The sequence below is a fragment of the Xiphophorus couchianus genome, chromosome 13 (genome assembly GCF_001444195.1).
Source record: "Xiphophorus couchianus chromosome 13, X_couchianus-1.0, whole genome shotgun sequence".
Lineage (NCBI taxonomy): Eukaryota > Metazoa > Chordata > Actinopteri > Cyprinodontiformes > Poeciliidae > Xiphophorus > Xiphophorus couchianus.
In genome coordinates this window covers 21,861,441-21,873,931 of record NC_040240.1, presented here as the reverse complement: position 1 = coordinate 21,873,931, position 12,491 = coordinate 21,861,441, and positions in this window count along the sequence as shown.

Here is a 12,491-nt window from a genome sequence, read left to right as displayed (position 1 = left end):
CCATTGTGTCCGTCATTTGTACTCAGATGACAATGAAGTTTGCAGTTGTGATCAGACATTTACCGAAACACAGCATGGGTATAATTATTTCTTTGAATGGTAAAAAAAAAAAAAGATAATTGTACAACAATTATCTATAATTCTCAAACACACATTAGACACTTTCTTTGGTACACTTTGCTAGTAAGGGTTGAATTCACATTTCCCATCACAACTGCCTTAATCATTTGTGATGAAATTTCTTTTTGCCACCCGTGATGCTAATCTTCTATTCCACCACATCCCAACACTACTGGTTTGGTGGATGTGGAGGAGTATGGTGGCTGTGAAGAACAGTTAACTCAGTGATGTTTAAATCATCAATTTGAGTGAATTTTCAGCCTTGTGATAAAGATGCATTACCTTATAATGAGTACACAGTGGTGTACAGCAATACATACAATACTCAAGTATGCTGTAGCACTTAAATAATGCTCAGTTGATACTAAATTGACACAGAAATGCCAGGAAAATATCCCCCACACTACCACAGCACTACCAGAACCCAAAACCATTGATATAAGGCAGGATGGATCAATGCTTTCTTGATGTTTATACTAAATTCTAACCCTATCATCTGAGTATTGCAGCTGAAACTGAGACCTATTGGACCAGGCAATAGTTTTCCAATCTTTGGTCCATTTTGCAGAGTTTGTGAGAATTGTAGTTTAGTTTCCCGTTGCTTAGCTACTGGTGTGGCATCTGGTGTAGTCCTCCGCTGCTGTAGTCGATCTGCTTCAGCTAGGGTGACCATATTTTACTTTGGGAAAACCCGGACAACCTGCAGGGGGGGGACCAGAACACGTTAGAGCGGAGGGGGGGGTGCTGGGAAAGCCAGGAGAACCTGCAGGGGGGGGGGGGGGGTTGGTGAAACCAGAACACCTTAGAGCGGGGGGGGGGGGGGGGGGGGGGGGGGGGGGTGCTGGACAGAAAGTCTAAAAGCTGGAAAACTACATACATTTGGGCTTTACGTGACACGCAGCGCCGTGCGCAGTGCCCTACAATGCACTGTAAGCTATGTAATGTGTTTTGAGGCAGTTGACCAAAATCCCGGACGATTTTTAAATTCCCCCCGGACATCTTTTTAGGTCTGAAAAGTAGGACATGTCCGGGAAAAAGAGGACGTCTGGTCACCCTACTTCAGCGTTTGAAATGCTTTGCTGCTAGTGTTTTTATGTCTTTAAAGATCTTCTTGTTTTTCTTTTTTTTCTTTGTCACTAAACAAAGTGTCACTAAACTAGGACTTTTAAAAAGTCCCAGTAAAACTTCCAGCTTCTCCACCCAATCCCACAACTTTCAAATGGAGATTGTCTCATAAACACAACAGCCTGGCACAAAAAAGGATTGTGTTTTTTCATATGTCTATGGATTCATGCACCTCTGGGTTTTCCCTTGTGCACCAAAACAGACATTTGAATTATGTTCATAAACCTTTTTATGCCATGACTTGTAAACTGCAGTGGCATTGCAGGACATATCCGGTTCACAGGATTTTGTGTTCAAGCAGGTTTGAAAGGCAAATTAGAGGTGATGTTTTTGCATAGAGAGGACACAGATTAAAGATATGCATAGGAAGTGTTCATAAGTTACAGGTTGGTGAATGTTTAAAATTAACAGGATGACTAAAGTCCAACATTTCTTGCAACAATCATCTCCACATATCTTCAGAAAGAAAAAAACAGACTTAAAGATGGATAAAAAAATTATGTGGATGAATTGTACTTGATATTTATCCTGCTAGAACATGATGTGAAGTTAAATGTCTTAGTTGCTTATTGTTAATTCTGGTTAATCTTACAGTAGCAATAGGTTATGGTAAAAAGTCTATTTTTAGGGAAGCTGACTTGGCGTCAGTGGAAACACATACACTCATTTGACTGACAAAATTTGGATGTCTAATTGCCCAGGTAAGGCTCTTCAAAGTTACTTTTCAGCAGAACAATCTAAGATTAACAGTCATGTTAGTTTACTTCCTGTAAATGTGTACCATCCAACAGTGGGCTCATTCACAATTTGGACAAGACCGCAAAAAAAGGGGACAGGCTTTTGAGGAAAAGCTTTGCTCACTACCAAAGTAGATCATACAGGAAGCAAAACACAGGTCAAAAAAGGAAAGCTAGTAGAACTCTGCATTTTCTGCACATGAAAATATTATAATTAAGGAACTTGTTTTATTTATATGCCTAAAAACAATATAGTGTTTGTTACTTACATTTAAAAGCTGTTTTAATTCATTTTATTGATGTGGTCCATGTCTATGTACAACTAAGGAAGGCAATGATTCCCACTAACCCACTTCTCATGCATGTAATTGCCAGGTGGATAGGATCTTTAATTTTCATTTCCTCAATGAACATATGTTGTCCAAATAAAGACAAAAGTGCTAAAGATTCAAATCAGAACAGAGGTGGAATATTTTAGGTCTTAAACAGCAGAAAACTGCAATACAACTTAACAATAAGAGCTTAGTTTTTAAGACTAAATAAACATACATTTGTGTTTGAATTTACTTGCTAGGAGGCCAATTTTTTTTTAAAATCAATTTTACAAACTGGAGGAAACTTCCTGGTATTTTTTTAGAAGTTAATTTATTTATTTAGGAAGTCATTCAGAGTTAGCTCAATATAAGAACTGTAAAAAGCAGACACATTTAAGAGTGACATTTGGATGACATGCCTTTGTGAAATGATTTAGAATGCTGAGATATCCTAAAAGAGCATTTTGTGGCCATACCAAAATACCTGGTGCCTGAGAACTTCAACCAAACAAACTATATTGTCACACAAAAAGAAAACTAAACACAACATACTCTTGTACATGACATTCAGTAGACACTAGTCTTCCTGTGGAGTAGGGCTCCTAGCTGTGGAGAGATGTGCCCTGGTGTGCCCTCCTTATAATTGCACAGCTAGGCTGGATACTGGGAGAAATTAAGTGAAATTGAGTTTTTAAGCCTGCTTTTTTTTAATCCAAAATTTGTGACGTTGTTAAATAAAATTGTTATCTGATGTGTCAGGGTCCGACTGAGACAGTTGCCAGAGCAGAGCTGTGTCATAAAAGAAATGTAGTCTCCATTAGCTAATTATACTTTTGATTTGATGAAATGACAAAAAGTGCAAAGCAACAATTTCTTACTGACATATCAATAGCAGTCCTATTGGATTTTAATGTTGAGATTGGTGTAAAACGCCAGATTTTCCAACTCACTAGTAAATTAGAGTGAGTCATATTTAAAGACAGACATTTGTGCCATCATCATTGATAAATAAGCTGTTTTGTTTTCTTTATTGTGCAGTATTTCTGATAGCAATATTGCATTGTTGGGGCTTACAAGCAGCTTCAATCTGCTTTGACAAAATTTACTAGGTCTGTTTTTAACTGCTTTAGGAGTAGGAGTGTTACTACAGTAACCGGTTACTATAGTAACCTGATACATTTAGGTTATGACCAAATGTTTCTCTTGACAGTGTCTCCTTGTGTATGTTGAACTGGATTTGCATTGTGTAAATATGGTGTCTGTGCTGGCATCAAAGGAAATGTGGGTTGGGTTTTTCTACTTTTAATGTTTTAAAAGTTGTGCATGAACATTAGCAACAAAAAAATACTCGCATGAAAACCAATTAGATTTAAATTGCAGCAATTCATGAATGGTAGTGTGTAATGGCCAAACTGTAAAACTTCACCTGAGCTCAGTGTTATATCGTTTCCATTCTTTTTTTATATACTATAGTCATTCTGATTATATTCACAAAAATGGTGGTTCATCCTCTCACATGCAACCTGGTTCATTATCAAGTGACATTTAAAGGAAATAAAAATTAATTATATGCCATGTGTTTAAGTCTTGTAATAAAAAAATCTGATGTCCACTGATTGTCTTCTTGTGCAGGAGGAAAAAGATAAAAGTGAAAGTTTTGTAATGTGTGTTTCCTATTAAGTCTAGAGCAGACTAACACAGACCAGACCATTTTGTTTATTTGCCTAGAGCCTGACCGGGTCATGGGTAGACTCCTTGAAGTCTGTGATTTTTTTTTTTTTTTTAATGTTGAACTTATCTTTTATTCAGCAGAAGGCTCCCAAACTCTGGAAATAATCTATAATTATTCTAGTGGTAAAAAGAAACGAACAAACAAGCAAAAAAGCTTTTCAAAAGAGTCGATGGCTTTGATATCTATTGTTATGAAATGGCCTTTAGAGGAGTGTTTGCTCAAGCATTTTAAGGGGGCGAAAAAGCCAATAGACAGCTTTTTATTTGGGTGTTTTATTTAAGCTTTTTATATGCAAGAGTTTGTTGACATCTATGTTGGCACCTTTATGACACCTTTTTGTTGGCTTGATGAAATTTATTTTAGACTATTCAATATGTAGGCCAATTCCAGTAAGGGTAAATAGCTAATTGACAGCGGTAACCCTGAATTGACCCGCAGGAATTCATCCACAGGGTCAACTCAGGGTTGTGTCATCTCCCCCCTTTGTACATTTTATACACAAATAACCACAAGAGTGCCTATAAAAACAAAGACTTCCTCAAGTTTACAGACAACACTGTTTTTAGTCAGTCTGCCGCTCATCGTGGAGAGATTAAACATGGAGATATTCTTCCCTGCTTTTTGAAGTGGTATGATGAACATTACATAAATAGACTTCATGCAGGAAAACCTCGCACCCTAGTGAACCAACAAAAATCAGGAATCTAATGGAGATTCTGGATGATTTTCTGGGTTATTATTTTTATCCATTGTAACCTCTCTGATCTGAAACATTTAATTTTGACAGAAATGGCAAAAAGCATTTTAGCACCCTCTACAATTAATGGTAACCTTCACAATCTCACAATTACCCTAAATAAACAGTCAAATTAACACTGAAATGGTTCATCAAACACAAAGTCAGCATTTTCTTTGGGTATTTTGGTAACCAGAAAAAAATCTTGAAAGCAAACCTTAAAACTAAAAAACTTAGATTTTTCTGCAGTTTTGTTTTGTTACAAAATACACATTTATTTTCCACTTCTTTAATAGAAGTGCCATTAAGTGTTTATAGCATGCTGGCTAAGCATTTAGGGTAAACTGAGTAGACTTTAGGTAAGAAACAAGAGCAGGAAATAAAAAGTCACGTGCTCAGAAGATACTGTGTAAAACCTGCTTTTGTGTTGCAAAGTAGGTTTGCAACACATAATGCAAAAATACACTGAGGTACTGTATAAAGAAAATGAAACCAAAATTCCTCTTTCGTTTCTGGCTTTGAGGCACTACCTTGTGGTTTGCATCCATGAAAAACACCTTATTAAACTAATGACGAGGTTCCAGTGTTTGCTGCTTAGGTGTGCCACAGACATAACCATAAAATGAAAGACATTACAAATAAAACATGTCATTGTCTGTATTCATCTGTTTCACCTCCTGTTTGGACTTTCCACTAAAAATTTTAAAATTTGTACAGCTTTTATTGAAGATGGTTTAAAACTAGTTAAATCAATGTATTATATTTGTTTTATTTGAAACTTCCTTTTCTATCATATTATTGTCACCTTCCAAAAATAATTGAATCAGTCATTTTGTGTCAAACGTGACTTTTGTGGAAAAGATGACTTAGGCAAAATAAGATCACTTTTGACAAAACATGACTTAGGTCAATAGTTTAAAAAGGCGACGATTTATGGATATGTTCGAAATAAACTAACAAACTAAACAAAAATATTTATGTCTGACTTTGTTCTACTGCTTACATTTAGTTTATAAAATCTCAGTGATCTCAGTTTTCTTGGAAATCCTGCTGCTTCAGTTTGGATGCACACACATTGAAACTGATGATTCAGAAAATGACTGCAAATGTCATGACTGGCATTCTTTATTGTACCTCTTCACCTAAGTCATTTCTCAGTAAGCCAAGGACAGTTCCAAGATGTCCCAATTCTTCCGAACACAACTCACAGTACTGCAGATTGCTTAAGATATTTCTGTTATATTGTATTTCTTGCTTGGTGGATTTGAAGAACACTTAAAAGCAGACCCAGAACACCATGGCCCCTCTGGCCTTGGAATGAACCAAAATAAGCTACACAAAGTTCACTGAGCAAGAGGTATCCAGGTTTCCCTTCTGATTCTGTTACCTATGTGACTCTATCTTGCAAAAGTGGAAACAGAATGGGTACATGGATGGTTAGTTTTCTATGCCACAGAAAGAATTTTTGTGCAGAGTTGATTTCTTTTCTCCTAAAATAACTCCATTCTTTAAAATGTCAAATTCTTAACTTGTTGAGCTGATTCCTTGTTTGGCTGGCTGTCAAGTAATTTTCCGCTTTTAAAAGCTGTCAAGCTTCTAAGTTATTTATGACGCAAATTTTTGAGTATGTGTTTGGTGGAAAGAAAATCTGGGACAGAGACAAGCAAATTGTAAGCACTCTAAGAGTAATTGTAGGTAATGGTGCTAAATGAGCATGTTTCTCTGGTTTTAGGGAATCTGTAATTTATTCCATCACCTCCAATACTTACAATTGTGCTGAATGTAGTAGTTATACACCAAATGTATTCTTTAAAATACAGTTGGGGATTTTAAAAACTCATACTTTGTTTATTTCTTCTTGCCTAATTCAAGATATTGTATATTGTCTTGTGACTTGGAGGAAATAATACCCTCCCCCCATTATGCTGACTCACTTTAATGACTTTCATCTTACTGTGTTGCAAAGTTTGACTGATCAGACTTTTTTTTAAAAGAAATGGAAGAAAATATTTTAATACAATGAACAAACTTTAGAAGAATGAAAATTCTTTATATTATATTTATGATTTTTTTTCTTCAGAAAACTTGGATAACACAAACTTGTTTACCTGTACTGGTAAAATAAGGAATTAGAGTCAATAATCTTGTGACCTACATGGTGGCAGTTATGAAATTAAAAATAACGTAACAGCATCAGTGTCAGAGTGGGAAGTCACTGAGAAGAGGAAACATTTACTGGCCACAAAATCATTCTAAATATGAGTGTTTGCTAACTACACGTGCCATGTGTGACTAAGCATTTGTCTGTATGAAATGTGAACTGTTACTAATAGAGTATTTTTTAGAATTGTATAGCTCAAAATTATTCAAAATTATCTTCAAAGAGTGAGTGAAGAGAGTGTTTTTTTCATTTCAATTTTTATTTAACTCATATAAAAGAAATGTAGAAAACTATTTGTACTATTTGTAATATTTAACAAAATAAATATCTTAATTTGAAGAACATCAATCGCATTGCTGACCAGGGTTTTGCATGGATTCCATTTTATTATTTGAGTTTTGCTGATATTTTGATGATGAGTTTATAAATCTTTGAGTTTTGAAGGCCTCATTGTCATCACCCTAGTTTTTAAATCCCTCCACAGATACTCCATTTGATTGAAGTCAGAACTTTGACTGAACCACTCCAAGGTCACTTCAAATCAAAATAAGCATTTTCATAAAATTCTAAATAAAAGTAAAATATGAACTGGATAAGTTTCTTTATAAAATATAGAGGCATAAGGAGAAGCCGAATCAATTTGGAAATTATTTGCTTCAGCACTGCTAACTCGTTTAATCCCACCAGCAACAATTGTTGCCAGACACTTTTTTTAAGTTCTGGAAGCTCTGAAAGTGTTATTTTGTCATTTAGCAGCTAATTGAAGTTTTAAAATAAAATAATAGATTGTATACTCTAAGCAACATCAATGTCATGTAGGTAGAGTGAATGATCACATGATCATTCACAGAGCACTTTTCTTCATTCCTTCCTAGATGTCTGTCTCAAACTTATACAAGAAGTCAGTAAAATATTTAATAAATATGTAACTAAAATATGCATGTAAAAAATGCATGCACTTACTGTATTTTGCAGGAGAAATTTGGGATTAAGTTGGTATTTATTAATAATTTTGATGATGGCATTTAACAAAATATAGTGTTTGCTGCTTGTTTCTCAATTAGTGATTATATGATGTTATTTTGTGTAAAGCACTTGTTGCTGAAAAATGCTAAACACATAAACTTGACTTGACTTGACTTAATGGATGTCTTCATGCTGAAGCTAGTGCTAAAGGTATTTTAACAATTTTCATGTGAGGCTGGTGTAGGTCGTTTACAGTTAGGAAGCCGTTCTTCTGGTCAGAAACATGCTTCAGGATATTCCTGTTTCCTTTTCTCTGAAAATGTTCTGCTTCCTTTAACAGAGAGATGGTTTACAAGAAGTGCTGAGGAGATGGAATGTAAACAAGTTTAAAGTTCGGAAGGAGGAAAAGGAAAGAAACAATAGCTAAAAAATGTTTTTAATCATAAGCAGTAGCTTTGTTACTGGTTTGATTCCTAATCTAATGAAGCATTTGTGGAGTATGTTGATGTTGAGGAAGTTGAGGAAGTCCATCACAATTCAATGTGTTTGTCTATAAGATGTTGCTGCCAGATAACACAGGTCCCCTTAAAGTCCTACTGAGCTTGAAAGTCTTTAAAAGCAGGGCAAACAGTGGGTTTTAATAGAAAAAGAGTCCATAATATTTAAACTTTTAAATGTGCAGAATACTGATAATAAACAGATATTTTTTCATTAAATACAAAGAAAGTGCATTTAATAACTTTCTCAAATTATTTTGCGTGGAATGCAAGGAAAGCATGACTATTTTTATGTAGTTGATTTCATAAGCTGAATATTACAGCAGGAAAACCTTGGCCAAAAATACCAATGTATCTCTTGTAGTGGAAAATTATTATAAGGTAATATGTGCTAGTTATATTGCTATATGTTTATTTTAAATTCTTGTATATTTCTTGTACATGTATTAAGTTGGGAGTTGTTCTCCTACAGCTGGATGAGAACCGGACTGTCTCTCCACTTGTTTTGGATTCTTTATCCTAGAAAACTTATGTGTTGTCTCTGCCTGGCATAGGTTTCTCATTCAGAACTGCTTCATTACTGAATGTCTTACAGGCTCTCTGTATTGTGCACAATATATGAATAAACCTGATTGAGTGATTTTACCTGGCAGTGGTTGGTAATAATTTTTCCACAACACTCTGCAGTCGAAATAATTAAAAATCAAAATACTTAACATAACCTCAATTTATTTCTTTTAAAATGAAAAGCTAAAATGATTCCTACCCTTGCGTTTGTCTAACATATTATTACAGCTGTAAGTTTGATTTTGACACAAAGACTTAATCTAGTACTTAACATCAAATTAATAAACATGCTTATTGCACAAAATATTGGCTTTTTTGTTATTCTGTTCCTTATAAGGTAGTACAAAATAATTGTTTTTAACCAGCGTTGCATTGGTAATGTTGATAGCTGTGGTTTCCACATTATGGCTGTATGAGTTTCTTTGACTGGAATCATTTCTCAAGAGTTGTATTTATTTTTCTTGTCACTTAGAGAAAGGTATAGTAGGCTTCTTTCATCCAGCTGAGGGATGATGTGCAGTAGCAAACAGCTATGGCAAGTCCTACATTTATCTGGCATTCCTTTGAATAGGCATGAAAAGGGAAGAAATGATAGAGGGCAAAATTACACATAGCAAACTGGAGCAGGATTGTATAATCTAGAGAAGGTTTTGAGTAAATAAACACAGAACAAAAATGGCCAGAATAACCAAAATGAAACAGGATGTTAACAATAATAAACCAAACACAACTCTGAATTCAAAAAATGTAACAGCCCAAAATTGATAAACAAAATCAAATGCATTACCGGTATGACTGTATAAACACATATGGAGTTTTGAAACCTGAGTGGACCTTAGGCTTACTGGCCTTATTTTGACGTCTGTACAACGTCACTCGTTCAGCATAGTGTACACAGAAGCCTACAACTTCTGAATGTGGGAAAACATTTAAGGATACTTTTTGAAAGCTGTACCTTTTAAAAATCAAGATGATAGAAATTCATATTTCTTGTCCATCTTCATTTTTTTCATTGTACCATTGTTGAAAAGGAGATGCACCATGAAGTTTCAACTACATAATTTCTAGTCCTGATTCAGACAAAATTTTATTTTATTTTTATTAAGAATGGAAAAATAGTTTAAAATGTAAAAATGGCTGCAGTTTCTTTTTTTTTTTTATTTTACATTTTAAAAAATATTTATTTTTTGAAAAAGGTCTTTAACATTGTCTAACACTCTAATGGGAACACTTTTGGATCAAAGCAACAATTTGTAGTATTTTGTTTTTTATTTGAACAAAATAAAAAAAAAGCTCCAGAAGAACATTCTATTAATCAGCCTTATGTAGTAACAAGATGAAGAAGAAAACTCAGAGATGATACAAGCATAATAATATTTACAGAAATTACCAACAAAAAAGAAAAGGGAAATTCTCATCATTATACACCAACTGTGACCCGTGAGTTAACTGACACCAGAAACATGATACTCGAGGTCAGAATGACCAATGGCTGACTTTAATTAGTCATTGGACCTTTCTTTGAAATGCACTGTCATAGATAAAAATGTCTAAAAACATAATCTTCCCACCCGTTCCTTTCTGGTGCTTTCTTTTAATTGTTTAACGAGAAGCCTTTTCTACATGAAAGAAGGTCTTGTCCTTTCAGAAAGATGAGTCAGTCTCTGTTCGAGTTGAAGGCGGATATTTTCCCCCCAACATCCGGAAGAATCAGCTGGAAAAGTACAAACATGACCTGGCTTCAGAGGAGCAAATGCTATGTTGTTGTGAAACCCTTATTTTAACATTTTCCTGAGTACTTCCTATTTTACTGCCAGTTGCGCAATGTGTTGTATATTACAAAACAAAATATCTGCATGGGTCTGTTTGGCTGATAATACCAGAACAAGTCCTGACGAAGTCATTATTTGTAAAAAAAAAAGCTAAATGGATATTTTAGTCATTCAGGTAATAAAATATTTCCAAATCTATTACTTCTCTGATTGTTCATTTTTAGGATTTTATGATCAATGCTATAATCTGATATTACTCAAAAAATACAATTTTATCATTTGGCTAGTGACAATAACATAGACCTCTGTCAATCTTATAGAACTGTTTCTAAGTTTAATTTTCTATTTTTGTCATGGTTGGTGGTGACGGGGTGGTAATGTATCATCTCTGCCCTGGTCTTCCTGATTTTCAGCTGGCGGTGGACAGTGATGTCCGAAACACATCACTTAGTACATTACTTAAACTAGCTTAGAGAAAAGACTTTAAAATACTTTTGTTGGTTTACAAATCACTGAAAGGAACCAAAATACATTAATGACCTGTTGTTGTTGTATCAACCTTCCAGGCCACTCAGATCTTTGGGTTCTGGTCTACTCTGCATCCACAGAACAAACATGGAGAAGCAGCATTCAGCTTCGAGACGTAAGACATAAATTTGGAGCTCCTGGCCGCTGCATGTTTAATTGCCCCCATAGGAACAAAATTTCTATGCATCACAAATCTGGAAGAAACTTCCAGATTTGAGAAAGTTTTCTATTCCCGAAACCTGAAAAACAGCTGAAACTCTGAGTTCCTTTAAATCAAGGCTAAGAACCCACCTGTTTAGAGTTGCCTTTGATTAGTTGTAAATGGAACATTGATCAACATATTTATGTTAATAATTTTGATGGTGGAATTTGACAAAATCTAATGTTTGTTGCTTGTTTCACAATTGGAAAGTAGATGATGTTTTTATGATGTAAAACACTCTGAAATTCCTTGTTGCTGAAATTTGATATACAAATTTACTTGACTTGATTTTGGTCATTACCAAAATATTGGCTGATTTCTTATGTAGAGATCACAATTTCCTTGAACAAAATGACACAGACATTAATACAAAAATAATAATTTTTCAACATTTTTGTACTATATTTAATTATTTTTAGGTTTATGTCAACTAATATGAATTATTTATTGTAAAACTTCTTTTTTTACTACTGTCAGTTGTATTTTTTTTATTACTTTTTTTCATACCGTCACCTCTTGTTTTTCAAATGAACGTATAACAACTGCATTGAATCTCTTCATACTGCACTGGGGGTGTACTAATAATCTTCCAACATATCAAACTATGTAAATTCAAAAATACTGTATCAAATTTGAAGAAACATTTCTAGTTCAGCATAGCACAGTGAAACTGCCCAAGCGAGAACACCAGGTGGTCCGAAGCAGAAAGTTTTGACTGAAATGCAGGGGGACTCCCACAACAATAACAGTAGGGGAGAGTTGAAGAAGTTGGTCAGACAGAAGAAATGCTGCCCTTACATGGTTAACTCTCCCTTGTTATTTTTATGTTTTATGTCTACAGCGGTGGTTGTTCGAACAATGTGTTCTAGTCGCACCATGGATTTTATTAAAGCCTTTTCTTATTGAGTCTGTGAGTCACTCTTAGTTCCAGTTAAAAGGTCTGTCCTGAGATTTAAACTTGATAGCTGAATGAGCAGGAACAATGGAGTTGTGTAACAGATGTAATCTTCTTGCAGGCATACACTTTGGAAGTA